The sequence below is a fragment of the Mobula birostris genome, chromosome 1 (genome assembly GCF_030028105.1).
Source record: "Mobula birostris isolate sMobBir1 chromosome 1, sMobBir1.hap1, whole genome shotgun sequence".
Taxonomy (NCBI): domain Eukaryota; kingdom Metazoa; phylum Chordata; class Chondrichthyes; order Myliobatiformes; family Myliobatidae; genus Mobula; species Mobula birostris.
In genome coordinates this window covers 45,705,941-45,720,442 of record NC_092370.1, presented here as the reverse complement: position 1 = coordinate 45,720,442, position 14,502 = coordinate 45,705,941, and the positions used below count along the sequence as shown (strand labels likewise).

The window sequence follows — 14,502 nt, the reverse complement described above, 5'->3', positions numbered from 1 at the left end:
GCAAGTTCAGTTGTCCAAAGCTTACTGCAGACAAAGCACAATGCTATTTGCTGGAGTGCACGATATCTGAACCAACTATTTTTTTTGGTCATGTGTTAACATTGTTACTCTCTAGTGAGTTTGAATGAGCTAGTAGTCCTCTGTTGGAAGTTTGAATTGCATTACAGTAATCTACAGTATATACCTGCTGATTCCTTTCTAAAACAAAATATTTTCCCTTAATAAATTCATTCTTTTTCAGATAACTAAAATTTCACTGATTTTGAAGCTGTTTAGTGAACTTTGCAACATTTTAGTTTGTAAGACATAGGATCAGAATTAGGCCATTTGGCCCATGAAGCCTGATCCGCTCATGGCTTATTTATTATTCCTCTCAACCCCATTCTCCTGCCTTAGTTTTTATAGGAAAAGGAGAGTAGCAGCTAGTCATAGACCTGCCAAACATACAACTTACATAACATTTCTCAACATAAGAAGATAAGAAATGGGAACATGGCAGGCAACTCACCCCTCGAGTATGCTTCACCATTCAATATGAACATTAAAATCGTATTATTGGCCTCAATTCTATTTTCCTCTCTGATTCTCCAAAACTTTTGTTCCTCTGCAGTCTAAAATCTATTTCAACCTTGAATTTACTTAATAGCTCAGCATCCACTGCATTCCGGGTAGAGAAATGCAAAGATTCACAAACTTTTGAAAGAATAAATTCCTCCTTCTGTCAATATTAGGTGGGTATCTGGTTGTCTAGGGATGATTTCCCTCAAGATCTACAGTAGATTCATCCATAAAGTGAACTAGTCTCTCACTGGGGGGAATACCCTGCCAAGCTACCTCAAAATCTTATATATTTCAGTGATAGCTCTTGTCGTTCTTCCAAGGTCCAGAGAATATGCATTCAATCAATTAAACCTCGACTCATAAGACAATCCTTTCATCCCTTGTATCAATTGAATGTATTCTGATGGATTACAAATAATAAAAAAATGAAGGCACAAGAGACAGGCAATGCTGGAATCTGGAACAACATATAATCTGCTGGAGGAACTCAGTAGGTTGAGCAGCATCTGTGGGAAGAAAGGAATTGTCAATGTTATAGTCTGAAATCTTGACGCAGGACCTTGACCTGAAACATTGACAATTCCTTTCCTTGCTGGATGACCCACTGAGTTCTTCCAGCAGATTGTCTGCGAATAAAAAAAATGGATCTGTGACATTGTTGATGTAAAGGAAAACAAGAGTGCGGTAATATACTGTCCTTGGCCCATGTGAGAAAGTATGACTTTTCACAAGGAAACAATTCATGTGGCTATTTGTATCTAACAACTCATCTCTCTGATTCATAATGCTACAGATACACTTGTAGTATTATCTTAGTGTAATACAAAACAAAAGTACAAGCTCTCTATTTCCCTGCAGTACATAAAGGAGGTACAATGCATAATATAAATCTTATTGTGTCAAGACTTATACCCAGGGGAAAAAAAATTATTATAAAACTAAAGGCACCCTGAAAAATGAACTCTTTATTTCAACAGATGTTGAGTGTTTCCTGCAATTTCTGTTTTAGGTAAAGCAAACTTTACATTGAGTAAAAGGCAATGTTGTCAGTTGATTCAGAATTTCAATGGTGCCATGATAAATTTCACTGAAAATCCAAATAAATTAGTACATTTTGATTTCACTATTATTGTTTTAATAATTCCACACATTCATTGTATGAAATGGGTAGTGAATTCTTGAAAGAGGAAATCAAGAAGTAAATATTTTTCAGTTGCCATAAGCATGAATAATTTAAGCCCTTTTCAATGGAAACTAAATAACCAATAATTGTATTTAATTGCATTTGACATTTAAGATAAATACAATATTTAACTTTTCCTCTGGCTTGTAATTCACTGTTCACTGAGCTCTCAATAAATCTGATATGGGCGAACAAAATTCCACTTAGCATTCTGATTCCCCAGCCAGACTCCTTTGATTCTTCTGACCTTGTCAATGAGTTCTTCCTGAATAACATGTAGAATGGCATCACAGATCGAAAACCTCTCATTCTTCTCTTCATAAGTTGTCGACTTAGTGCTGCATATTTTTCATTCATTGTTCCTTTCCCATGAAAGGCAACAGTTACATTTTCATCTGAGTTCATGATTATTGCAAGATGTGTCAAAAGGAGAAACATGCCTGATTGAAGTAAAATTAATTGCAATTATAAACAAGTTTAACCATGAATATAGGGATATTTTACATTTTCTGATACTGATGATTGGTTTATATAATGACACATTCTCTTGATTCTGTAAACTTACGTCTCCCATTGAAAGTCCTGAAATAAATTCTACTTACGTGCAGCTATCAATTACATCCATAAGTTTTCATTCTGTATTCAAGAACTTGATTGAATACACTCTGCAGAACATCACCACCACCCTTTCAGGTCAAAGTGCCATGCCCTAAGCAAAATACAAAATTATATGAGATATTTACTTCATAATGAACCTTGTACAAGTTGAATAACTGTGAAAATAAATGAAATATATAATAAAAAGAAGCCTTTTTTGAAACTGGATTAACTTTATCCAAGAAGATTTAAAAAAAATTGTTTTGCAAACTCACAATATTTAGATTATTGAACTGAGTGTAAAATGTGAAATATTAATTCTTACAAAAAATTAAGTTCTGCAGAATCAGTAGCAGCAGAATAATGGTTCAGCCTTTAGTTCAAAGTCTTCGTTAAATAAGGGTATCTGCAAGAATTAGGTTGCCTGGTTTTTTACATGGGTAAATTTGGCTTGCTTCAAGTGATAACCCAAATTCTTTGTAAGGCAATTTGATCTTGAGAGTTGTTGCATTTCAACTAATCTCTGGAACTTCATGGAAGTTATATTCATTATTCGTTTTTTTCACCAGTCTCCTTAATGGAACTCGGTCTGTGGCAACCATGAAAGGTAACTCTCAGTAGAAACTATTTAGTTATAATTAATGTGAATAATAGTTTTCTAAGAATTTCTTTACATTGGTATTTATGCTTAAGTTGGAAAGGTAATGACTGTTAGTGGTTTATCATGCTGATCCTATTTGTGTTGACCTTCAGAATCTTAACCTTCTTTTGAATCAGATGTTTAAAATAAAGCTGTATCTGCTCTCTCGGGTAAACATAGGAGATAATATGGTGATATTTCAAAGAGATTAAGAAAGTCAATCTAAAACTTATTTCTCATTCAACAACACTACAAAATTGTTTACTAGTGGTAACCATATTTTTTATGGGAATTGTATGGAAGGTGTCTTCCATGCTTCATGTATAAATATTATTCCTTTTCAAAAAGAGACTTTGTTGACTGTGGAAGGTGTGTCAAGAATGAGTCTTTTTCTTTTGTTTTTAAATTCTGTTGCATCCAGTATCTGTGTATTGATTTACCTCCACATCATACTGAGTAACTGAATGATATTTCCTCTTCATGTTAGAAGTTATTTGCTATTTTTTGAAAGTTCTGATATTCAAGATCAGTCAACCTCCAATTGCCCACAGGGAGTTAAGTCTCTATGTTGCTTAACATAAAATAAAGTAGATATAAAGCATCTTTTTTTAGGCATTGTGCCATCATATCCACTAGAGATACTGATTTGATTTTCAGGATTCTCACAAGCAAGACATCTACACTAGCAGTTCAGTCTACTTCATTTAGAGCCTATTGTGTGCATCCATGAAGTAATCAGGAGCACATCATGACAGCTTTCATCAGTACTACACAGATGCCATTAGCAGAGGCTTCCACTTTAGTACTTCTCAACAGCTGTGTCATCTCATCCATATAATTCGCCCGATTAGATTCACTTAGAATGAATGCACCTGGCCAATGAGTGTGGTACCTGCTGAGTTGGAGAGATGTTTATACCACCTACTTGTTTCTAGCCCCTCTTGTGCCAACTTCTTACTATTGAAAAATACTTTACAAAATGAAATGTCTTAGAGCCATTGATTATGCAACATATGATCAACATAATGATATGCCCCACACTGGTACATTATTCACAAATTGAACATTATGTGCTGTTTCAAATATATGAGGTCATCTGAAGTGAATCTACAAAACTCTTATCCTTCCCTTCAATGGCATCTATCCTAATCATTTATGCAACTTATTCCCTATAGAGGCTGAGTTATCACAGATTGTTTCCCTGGTGCTGACTATGCATTGACCTCCTTTGAATAAATAGCTAAATAGTGTTTTTTTTTTGATCAATGAGAGTTAACATAAGGGGTTCTCTGAAATAACTCACATTCTGCATGATGTGGTGGGTAGGTAGAATGTGTATATTGTTTAGGCTATCAGACCATGCACAGTGAGAAAACACTCCAAAGTTATACAAGGAAGTTAGACTACCCGTTAAAGGCTTTAAAACAGTGTGAAAGAAATGGGCAAAGAATGCAATGCTCTGATGATCAGCCACTCTCTGTCATTCTTAAGCCATACCGGTTCAGTTGAGAAGTTTATTATTTGTCCCTAAAATTGTCACTTCCTTCAAGGCCACTCCTTCTTTCAAATCATACAAGATCTGTACACAAACTCAAAATTAAATTAGTTCATAGACCCAAAATGCTAACTGCTTCTCTTTCCACAGATGCTGCCAGACTTGCAGAATTCTTCCAACACTTTCTTCTTTTGCTTCTGTTCACAAAATATGGGTTTCCTATTGCTTGCACATTATCTTTGTGATTCTTTAGTACCCATGCACACTATATACATGCAGAAAGCTTATTAAGATCTGACCTAGTAGAACCTAACAGGGCAATCAGATTGGGTTACTTGGGTTCAGACTGAATTGGCCTTTTATGTCATGCATACCATTGACAGATAATTCCCCATTGCTACCAATGAGAAGTCCCACTCTGGCTGATTGAGTGAAATATGTGCATTCTTTCTCATTTGTTCTCCAGTCCTAATGAAGTGTCTTGGCCCAAAATGTCAACTGTTTACTCTTTTCCATGGATGCTGCCTGGCCTGCTGAGTTCCTCCAGCATTTTGTATGTTGGTCATTTGTTCACAATTCCTTTGCGATTTTGCTCTGAACTCTGATAAACAATGAACAATCTGAAATATTGATGTACTTTCTAAAGAGTTTAAAGAAGTTCAACTTGTCACTGAACACTCTTAACAAACTTGTACAGATGTTCTGTTGAAAGTATTGACTGATTGCATCTTGGTTTGGTATGGCAATTTGAATGCACAGGGATGTAAGAATCTGCAGAGAGTAGTAGACCCTGCCTAAAACATCCCTCCCTGCCATTGGTAGTATCTACAGAAGGCACCACCTCAAGAAGGAACCATCCATGGTCATCCCTTCTTCTTGCAGCTACAATTGGGCAGGAGGTACAGAAGCTTTAACTCCCACAACATCAACTTCAAGAACAATTACTTCCTTCACCCAATCGGCTCTTGACCAGCCAGGCAAATCCTAATAACTACAGTTTAGTTACACCTTCAGCACTTTGATCACTTTGCATTAAAATTAACATTTATTGTATTAAATATGTTCTTTCTTGTAAAATTTGTGCATAGTTTCTGTTTAATTTATGCTTTTCTTGTGCCTACTGCTTACCTGATGCAATGTGCCTGAGATACTGCTGCAGGTTTTACACTGCACCTATGCACGCATACTCTTGTGTATGTGACAATAAATTCAACTTTAACATAATGTGCTCTCTTTTTGTTTGTCTCTCTGTATCTCCTCTTTCTCTCTGTGCTGAATATTCCCATGATTTTTCTGTTTTCACATTTCACCTCTGATTATCTTCTATCACTGTATTTGTGTTCGATCACTTCAAAAAAAGCACCAGGAAGTCATGGAACACAAGATTCTGTATTATTCTTTCCCTGTACTTGTTATTCAGTGAATGAAAGTCACTGGCACTCTCTTTACCTTGGTCTTGTGGGACTTTAAATTCTAAAGCAACATATTGTTTCCAAAACTTACAAACATTCTCACTAGTTAAACATTCCCTTGCTCCATCAAGGAACCAACCACCTGGTGAACACCAGAATCTTTTATTCCACCTGGGAAACCTATTTGGAAGGCTAATTTAACATAGAGCAATTTGAGAATTAGCTTATCCAAAAGTCAAATAGTATTTCTTATCTGAAATGTGAACTAGCATTCCTCATCCAAAATGAAAAAAAACGCACTGAATAATCAATTGATATCTAATGTACAAAATGGAAATCCACCATGATGTGGTTGATGTAGTAAATCATCAATAAATTAGCCATGATGGAATGGTAGAGCATTCACAATGTGCTAAGTGGCCTAGTTCTGCTCCTATGTGTTATATTTTTATATAATATCAAAAGTCATTTTCTTGGTCTTATCCAAGAAGAGGATCCTTCAGTTCAGATCACAAACAAAAAAAAAATCTGCAGATGCTGGAAATGTGAGCAACACACACACAAAATGCTGGAGGAACTCAGCAGGCCAGGCAGCATCTAGAAAAAAGTGTGTAGTCGACGTTTCAGGCCGAGACCCTTGCAGGACTGGTGGTGCACCCTTCAGTTCAGATGGTGACCTCACAATGAATGTTTCCAATTTTAATTTTGCTTTATTTTGTCAAATTGTATCCGACCATAAGATTGGAACCCTGGCAATATTTAGTAGTTCAACAGATCAATAGTTCCATTTAATATAAGAGAATGTATGCAATATACAACCTGAAATTCTTGTTCTTCACTGACATCCATGAAAACAGAGGAGCGCCCCAAAGCATGAGTGATTTAAACTAAACAATTAAAATTACAGAAGCTGATCTTAAACTTCAGATCCAGTGTTCCAAGTGATTAAATTTCCAAGTGAATATGCTGTGATTTATTTATTTATTATTATTATTATTTTTCATCTATATTATGTATTGCATTCAACTGCTGCTGCTAAGTTAACAAATTTCACAACACATTCCGATGATAATAAGCCTGATTCTGACTCAGATTCCAATCATCTGAAATAATATTGATAGAAGATCTGTGGAAGCCCTTGAGAAATTATTGAAACATTAAGTCTGATGATCTTGAGTACATTTGTGGAAATTCAGCCCTTTAATGTTCAACATAAAGTTTTAACTATACAATTATAGAATTTCTTCTTCACTTTATTGAACTTATGGAAGATAAAAATAATTAGGAATATGAAAGTGTTATTATAACCTGAACTCTTGGTTTGTATGTAAGTAGTTTATATTCCTGTCATATATCTTTGAAATATTGGTAAAATCTTTCTGAATATTTATTGTTCTCTGCTTACATCTGCAGTGTGTGGTGTTGCTTTATAAACTTACTTACTTACTGCCCGTTTAGCCACTGGTGTTGAGGGCAGTAATGAAGGTCCTCCATCTCTGTCTGTCCTTGGCCAACTTCTCTATTGTGCCCCAGGTATGGTTCAGGGTCAGCCGTGCAAGTCCCGGGTGGAGACTCAGGAATACTGTCATTCACAGATATAGAAGGATTCTTCATTGCTGTTTCCAGAACAGTTTTTTTTGACCAGTCTTGGTTGTTAGCCCTAAGCTGAACCCCGAACCTGAAGGACCGATGAACCACTCTGAGTCTGACTTCCACCCTTTGACCTGTTTGGCATGGATGACCCCACCAAGTATCAAAGCACAAGTCCATGACTCCAGCCAACATAGCTCTCCATTGGAGCACGCAAGGTTGAGGCCCTTTTGAAGGTTACTTTTATAAAGATGTGTAATAAATATATTGGGAATATTTTGTTAATTGCATACTGAACAAACTAATGGATCTTTATTTGGAAAGCTGCAAAGACCTTTTTGTGAAAATCAAACTATGAAAAATCATTTGTTTCACTACCAGGCTCAGGTTTTGATGCTTTAAATGGAAACTGAGAATGAATATTGTGCCTGGCACGATTCTTATTCAAAACAATCATCGGATAGAATTTGAAGAGTTTTGACGTCTTTTGTTCAGTAGGATACATGGAAGCAGATCTTAAATGCACCTGCACAGCTAAAGTACATTTAGTTTGAAAACACCTGGTACAGTGTTGTATGAATATCTTCTTGCAATTGCACTGTAGTTATACATTGTAATTCCTTCTGGCTTATAAGATCTTCCTGCTTGCTGGTATAGCTCTCTGTTGCCTTATGTATATAACTGATGACACACAGAATCTATTCCTGCCACTTAGTTTAACATCATCACAAAGAAGTTTTTATTATTCCAATTCCAACAAGCAAACTGGACACTAGTTACTTTGTTGATTTATGTCAAGCAGATTGCAAGATCCTCGAGCTGTCTGTACTAGTACTCAAGCAAAATTAGAATAAGATGACAGTGAATTTACAGGAAATGGTAATGTTTTTTTCAACAATAAAAGTAGACAAAAAATGGACTATTTTCTGGATGATGCAATTATCACCCACCATTTAACATAGGAACCTCAGGCTGCAGAGACAGTACTGTCAATCCATGGCCTCCTCTACTGTCGAGATGAAGCCACACTCAGGTTGGAGGAACAACACCTTATATTCCGTTTGGGTAGCCTCCAACCTGATGGCACGAACATTGATTTCTCTAACTTCCATTAATGTCCCTCCTCCCCTTCTTACCCTATCCCTAATTTATTATTTATTTATTTATTTAATTCTCTCTCTCTCTCTCTCCCCCCCCCCCCATAATAACTCCTTGCCTGTTCTCCATCTTCCTCTGGTGCTCCCCTCCCCCTTTCTCTCTTCCAAGGCCTTCCATCTCATGATACTCCCTCTTCTCCAGCCTTGTATCCGTTTTGCCAATCAACTTCCCTGCTCATGGCTTCATCCCTCCCCCTCCTGTCTTCTCCTATCATTTCGGGTCTCCCCTCCCACTTCAAATCTCTTACTATCTCTTTTTTCCATTAGTCATGACAAAGGTTCTTGACCTGAAATGTTGATTCTTCCCATAGATACTGCCTGGCCTGCTGCGTTCCACCAGCATTTTGTGTGTGTTGCTTGAATTTCCAGCTTCTGCAGATTTTCTCGTGTTTGCTGTAATTTCTATGATAATTGTGTTTCTTCCTGCAACTTCAGTCCAATTCTAGAGCATCTTTCTCCATGTTCCCCTTCCACTGCACCCACATCTTGCAAATCTCTCCTGCTGCATCCCTCTCTCATGAACTGCCCTCCTGCAAACTCCCTCCTGCTCACTGCCTTGTGACCTGCTCATTTGCACTTCCCTCCTTTGCATTTCCTTCTTCGGGATCCCTGTTCTTTGCAGCCCTCTCATTACCCCTCAACCACCAGGCGCTTGAACCAGGATGGATGACTTCATTCATTTCAATGCTGTACCGATTCCTCAACCTGTGGACTCACTATCAGGTACTCTACAACTCATGTTCTCAGTAACATCTATCTATTTATTGTTTTTTTTATCTATACAGTTCATCTTGTTTTGCACATTGGTTGTTTGTCACTCTTAGTGTGTAGTTTTCCATTGACTCTGTTGTATTTCTTTGTTCATCTATGAATCACAGGGTAGTATATGGTGAAATATATGTAGTTTGATAATTAATTTATCTTAAACTTTGAATTTATGTAGCTCTGCATTTTTCTCTTTTGCAGCTCCATCCTTTATACTTCTCTCCTCTGCAGTCTCCTCTTACCTAGCTCCCTCCCGTATAATTCACTCCTTTGTCCCAGCCCCCCCCCCCCATGTACCTCCCTCAGGTTCTGATGCCATGACAACAAACTGTCATTGTCATGGATTATCATTGCTATTGCCTTCTTGTGTTCTGTAAAACACATTCAGCATATCACCTTCTGAATGTTGTCAGTGTGATGGTCGCAAAAGCTTGAACAATCAGCAAAATCCTGAGATGTTAATTTATTAATATGTGACATCTTATTCAGATAGGGTAATTATTCATGTGAAATGTATCTTACACGTGTGTTTCGTCATCAGGTTTGCAAGTTCAGGAAGTTTTGTGTTAGCAATGTTCAGTTTAATATCAGAGAATGTACAGTGCCTATAAAAGGTATTCATCACCTCCTTGGAGGATTTCATGTTTTATTGTTTTACAACATTGAATCACAGTGGATTTAATTTGTTTTTTTGACACTGATCAACTGAAAAATACTTTTCTGTATCAAAGCGAAAACAGATCTCTACGAAGAGACCTAAATTAATTACAAATATAAAAACATTATAATTAATTGCATAAGTATTCACTCCCTTCAAGTCAGTATTTAGTAGATGCACCGTTGGCGGCAATTATAACCTTGAGTCTGTGTAGATAGGTCTCTAACAGCTTTGCACATCTGGACACTGCCATTTTTTCCCCATTCTTCTTTACAAAACTGCTTAAATTCTGTCAGATTGCAGGGGGATCGTGAGTGAACATGCCTTTCAAGTCCAGCCACAAATTCTCAATTGGATTGAGGTCTGGACTCTAACTTGGCCACTCCAGGACATTAACTTTGTTGTTTTTAAGCCATTCCTGTGTAGTTTTGGCTTTATGCTCGGGTTCATTGTCTTGCTGGAAATCCTCTCCCAAGTCGCGGTTCATTTGTAGACTGCATTAAATTTCCCTCCAGCATTTCCCTATATTTTGCTGCATTCATTTAACCCTCTACCTTCACAAGTTTTCCAGAACATGCTACAGTGAAGCACCCCCATAGCATGATGCAGCCATCAGAACTTTAAATTCCTTGGTGATATCATATCAGAGGATCTCTCCAGGGATCAGCACGTAAGTGCCATTTCAAAGAAAGCAATGCAGTGTCTCTACTTTCTTAGAGGTTTACACAGATTCAGCAGGTCATCTAAAACTTTGACAAGTTTCTGTAGATGCACAATAGAAAGTATCTTGATTGATTGCACCAGGGTCTGGCATTGAAGCACCAATGCCCAAGAACAGAAAAGACTAGGAAATGTGGTGGATACAGCCCAGTCCATCAAAGGAAAAGCCTTTCCACCACTTAGCACAATGACAAAGAGTGCTGCCACAAGAAAGCAGCAGCATCCATCATCAAGGACCCCCACCATCCAGGCCACGCTCTCTTCTTGCTGCTACCATTGGGAAGAAGGTACAGAAGTCTTAGGACCCATAACACCAGGTTCAAGAATAGTTATTAACTTTCAACCATCAACCTCCTGAACCAGTGTGGACAACTTCACTCATCACCACTGTATGGGTGCATGGCTGCGCAGTAAATGCAATGCTCACGAGCACATAGCCTTTTGTTACCATGCTGCTAGAATTTTCTTTTATGTAATGCTAATATAATTCTGAAATTATCCTAATATAATTTTGAAATCTATATTAATGTAATTGTGAAATACCCTGTAATTAATTCTGTTAATGAATATAATCCATAAATTTTCTAAATTGCAACAATAAACACAGAATAGAAGGCAATAGCTGATTGTTTATAAACCACTGGCCTGCTGAACACCGACACTGTCTAGTCAAAACATTTTACTTTTGTCATTGTGCCTGTCAGTTGCTTTGACTGTCTGACATCATTCACTTGTGTTGCGAGTTACTGTTTGTGTTTGTCTAATGTAAAAACTCTACATCCTGACTTCTTTGTTAATTAATCTTTCAAAAAACTCATCTAACAAGAACCATTTAGTTAAAAAATTATTAGAAGGTAAACATTAATTTCTATAAATTGCTTGCATGACTGGTTATTTTATTGAAATTATATATCTTTCAAATTTCTTTGTAAAATTTTTCAAATAATAATAGTTATTAGTATTCTCAAATAATATTATTTTTAGTATCTCAAGAATGTTGAAAAGAAAAACAAAAGCATTTGAATTTGTTGAGTGCATCTGCTTTGAGCTTCAGAAACAAATAATGGAAGAATTACAACTTGTAGAAACTGAACCACTGACCTCACATCAAAAACACAAGAATAAAAATTGAGAATATTTTTACATATCAAGACACTGGCAATGTTGTCTGCATAATTTGTGCAGAAATTAAAGTTGAGGGTGAGTTCAATAGTGGAAAAAAATGTGAAGAATGGCAAGTTAATTAAAAGACATCTTAACTGCATCATATAGATGCAGTTACCCAGAGAAATGTGGAAGTTTCTGTATGTTGAATGAAACTCCAAAAGAGCATAAAGCAAGAGTGAAGCAAGACTAACTTTAATATGGCCAAAGTGCTAATTGATAACATTATCTTATTAATTAGAACTAATGCTTCTATGCATTCCATGCAAGAAATTCATGCTCATGTGGCTGAATATGTAAATATACCAGAGAGTTAGCACAACAAGACCTATGCATTTGAATTTGTTGACTGCATCAGCTTTTGAGCTTCAGAAACAGATAATGGAAGAATTGCAGAAATCTGCCTTTGGAAAGCAGATTTGGAAAAGAGAATGTTGTTGACTGACATAAAATACTCAGCTACTATTACAAACTACGACAAAAGCATTGCCTCAAAAATATAGCAGCAATACTGTCACTTCTGTGAAAGTTAAGACTGGTTCAATTAAGATTTTCACTGATATGTTGCTGATGAAAGTACATTCATTTCTGTACAGAAAATGTTAATTTTATATTTTAAGATTCAACCAGAAATTGAAACCTCCGACAAAACTGTGTTTGTGGGTATTTTGAAACTGACTAAATGTGCTTGTATCACTATTGTTGAAGCAATAAAAAATGTATATTTTCAACAATCTTAATATTCAAAAGTTGGTGATGTTTGTTACATCAGAAGCAGCAAATATTATGTTTAAAAAGAAAAATGATGAGGCAGCAATTCTTCGAAAAGAAGTAAAGTATCTGTCTGAACCACATTGCATTTCACACAAAGACCTGGGATTAGACGACGACACATGGGAAGAAAGTATCAATTATGTAGGATATGGAAACACTGCTATGAACAATGTATACCAGGCATTGGCAACCTCTTTGCCTCTGTGGGCTGGATCGCGTGTTAATGAGCAGATGGTGGGCCAGATAAATGCCATAAAAAACTTGAAATATGGAATTATCAATTTAAATACATCTCATTATGTTTTGCATCAAATAATGAATAATGCGTGCTAGAAAATCATTTGTGCTTAAGGTTGCCTACCCCTGGTGTATACAATGTTCAGCAGGTTGTCAGTTAAAAAGGAAAGCTAGAAAAATTAGCTAATGTTACAGAATGTGACGTTGTGAAATTCAGCTCAGTAAGCAAAGTAAGATGGCTGTCAAGACATTTTACCTTTACTGCTTTAATGAGGAGTTATGCAGTTTTCATGCTGTTTTACAAAGAGCAAGTTAATAAATGTAACGATCCAAACAGCCACTAATGCCTGAAGATTTTGACTAATCCACTATATCAAGTAGCATTAACCATTTTTAATTATGTTTTAGAAGATCTAGAAACTCTTTGCGAATTCCTTCATGGATACTGTTGGAATGCAACTGAAGCACAGCAATATGCAAAAGCAAAAATGATCAAGGTATGGTCACAGTATCTTGGCGGTACTGTTTATGGAGTGATAGTGAAAGATCTGCTTGCATCTATCATCTTAGACATCAACACTGCACTTCTTATATGATTCAATCAATGTGTGTGTAACCACTCGGATAATAGGTTTCCTGACGATGAGTTAAGAGAATAGCAAGCTTTTGATCCTGTTGCTATTGCAAACACATCCAATTTTGAATTTGGAAAAGAGAATGTTGTACGACCGACAAAAAAATACTCAGCTACTATTACAAACTGACAAAAGCATTGCCTTAAAAATATTGCAGCAATACTGTCATTTCTGTGAAAGTTAAAACTGGTTCAATTAAGACGTTCACTGATATGTTGAACTAGGTGCTTAGAAACAAAGAATTTGAAGAGCTGTCAATTTCTGTTGACAGTGTTGGAACATTTCAGTCTCTTAGTGCTGATGGTGAACATGAATTCACTCTTATGAACTCAATCAAATGGTAATCCAGAAGCACACTAGAAGTGCAACATTTGGATAATTTAATGAGGATCAAGACGTGTCCCTCATCTGAATGTGAAAATAATCTGGACAGTGTTTATAGACAATGGATTTGTAATAATGACAGATGAGAAAAAGTTTATGAAACATGAAAGATTTTCTTTGTTGTATTTCATTATACTCTTCAATTAAAAAGCAAAATCAAAACTATGTGATTTTTTTTTCAATTTTCATTCTAAGTATTCATAGCATGCATATTATAAAAAAAGACATTTAAAGGTGCTGCACAGTTATCTGGCCATGTAAACATTTCCAGCTCAGATCAATGATATGGTTGGTCTGTGCAGCCATAAAAAAAAAATTAGAGGGGATGTTGTGAGTCACCACAAAACTGAACTGATACTGAACACAATCTATGGACTCACTTTCAAGGACACTACATCTCATGTTCTCATTATTATTTATCTATTTATTTATTTATATATTTGTACAGCTTGCATATTGTTTCCATGCAGTCTTCGTGTTAGTTTTAATTGATATTATTGTACTTCTTTAATTTACAGTGATTGCAAGAA

At 36.2% G+C, this 14,502-nt stretch overlaps 1 long non-coding RNA gene across 1 annotated transcript in view; it reads left to right on the top strand.

Moving 5' to 3' along the window:
* The window catches only part of LOC140196044 (uncharacterized), a 64,233-nt gene extending 50,175 nt beyond the window's left edge, over nucleotides 1–14,058 (top strand). Inside the window, exons 4-5 of the long non-coding RNA XR_011885603.1 lie at nucleotides 8,745–9,358; nucleotides 13,362–14,058. This is a non-coding gene — a long non-coding RNA (uncharacterized lncRNA). The remainder of the gene's footprint in view (nucleotides 1–8,744; nucleotides 9,359–13,361) is intronic.
* Nucleotides 14,059–14,502: the final 444 nt, after the last annotated feature.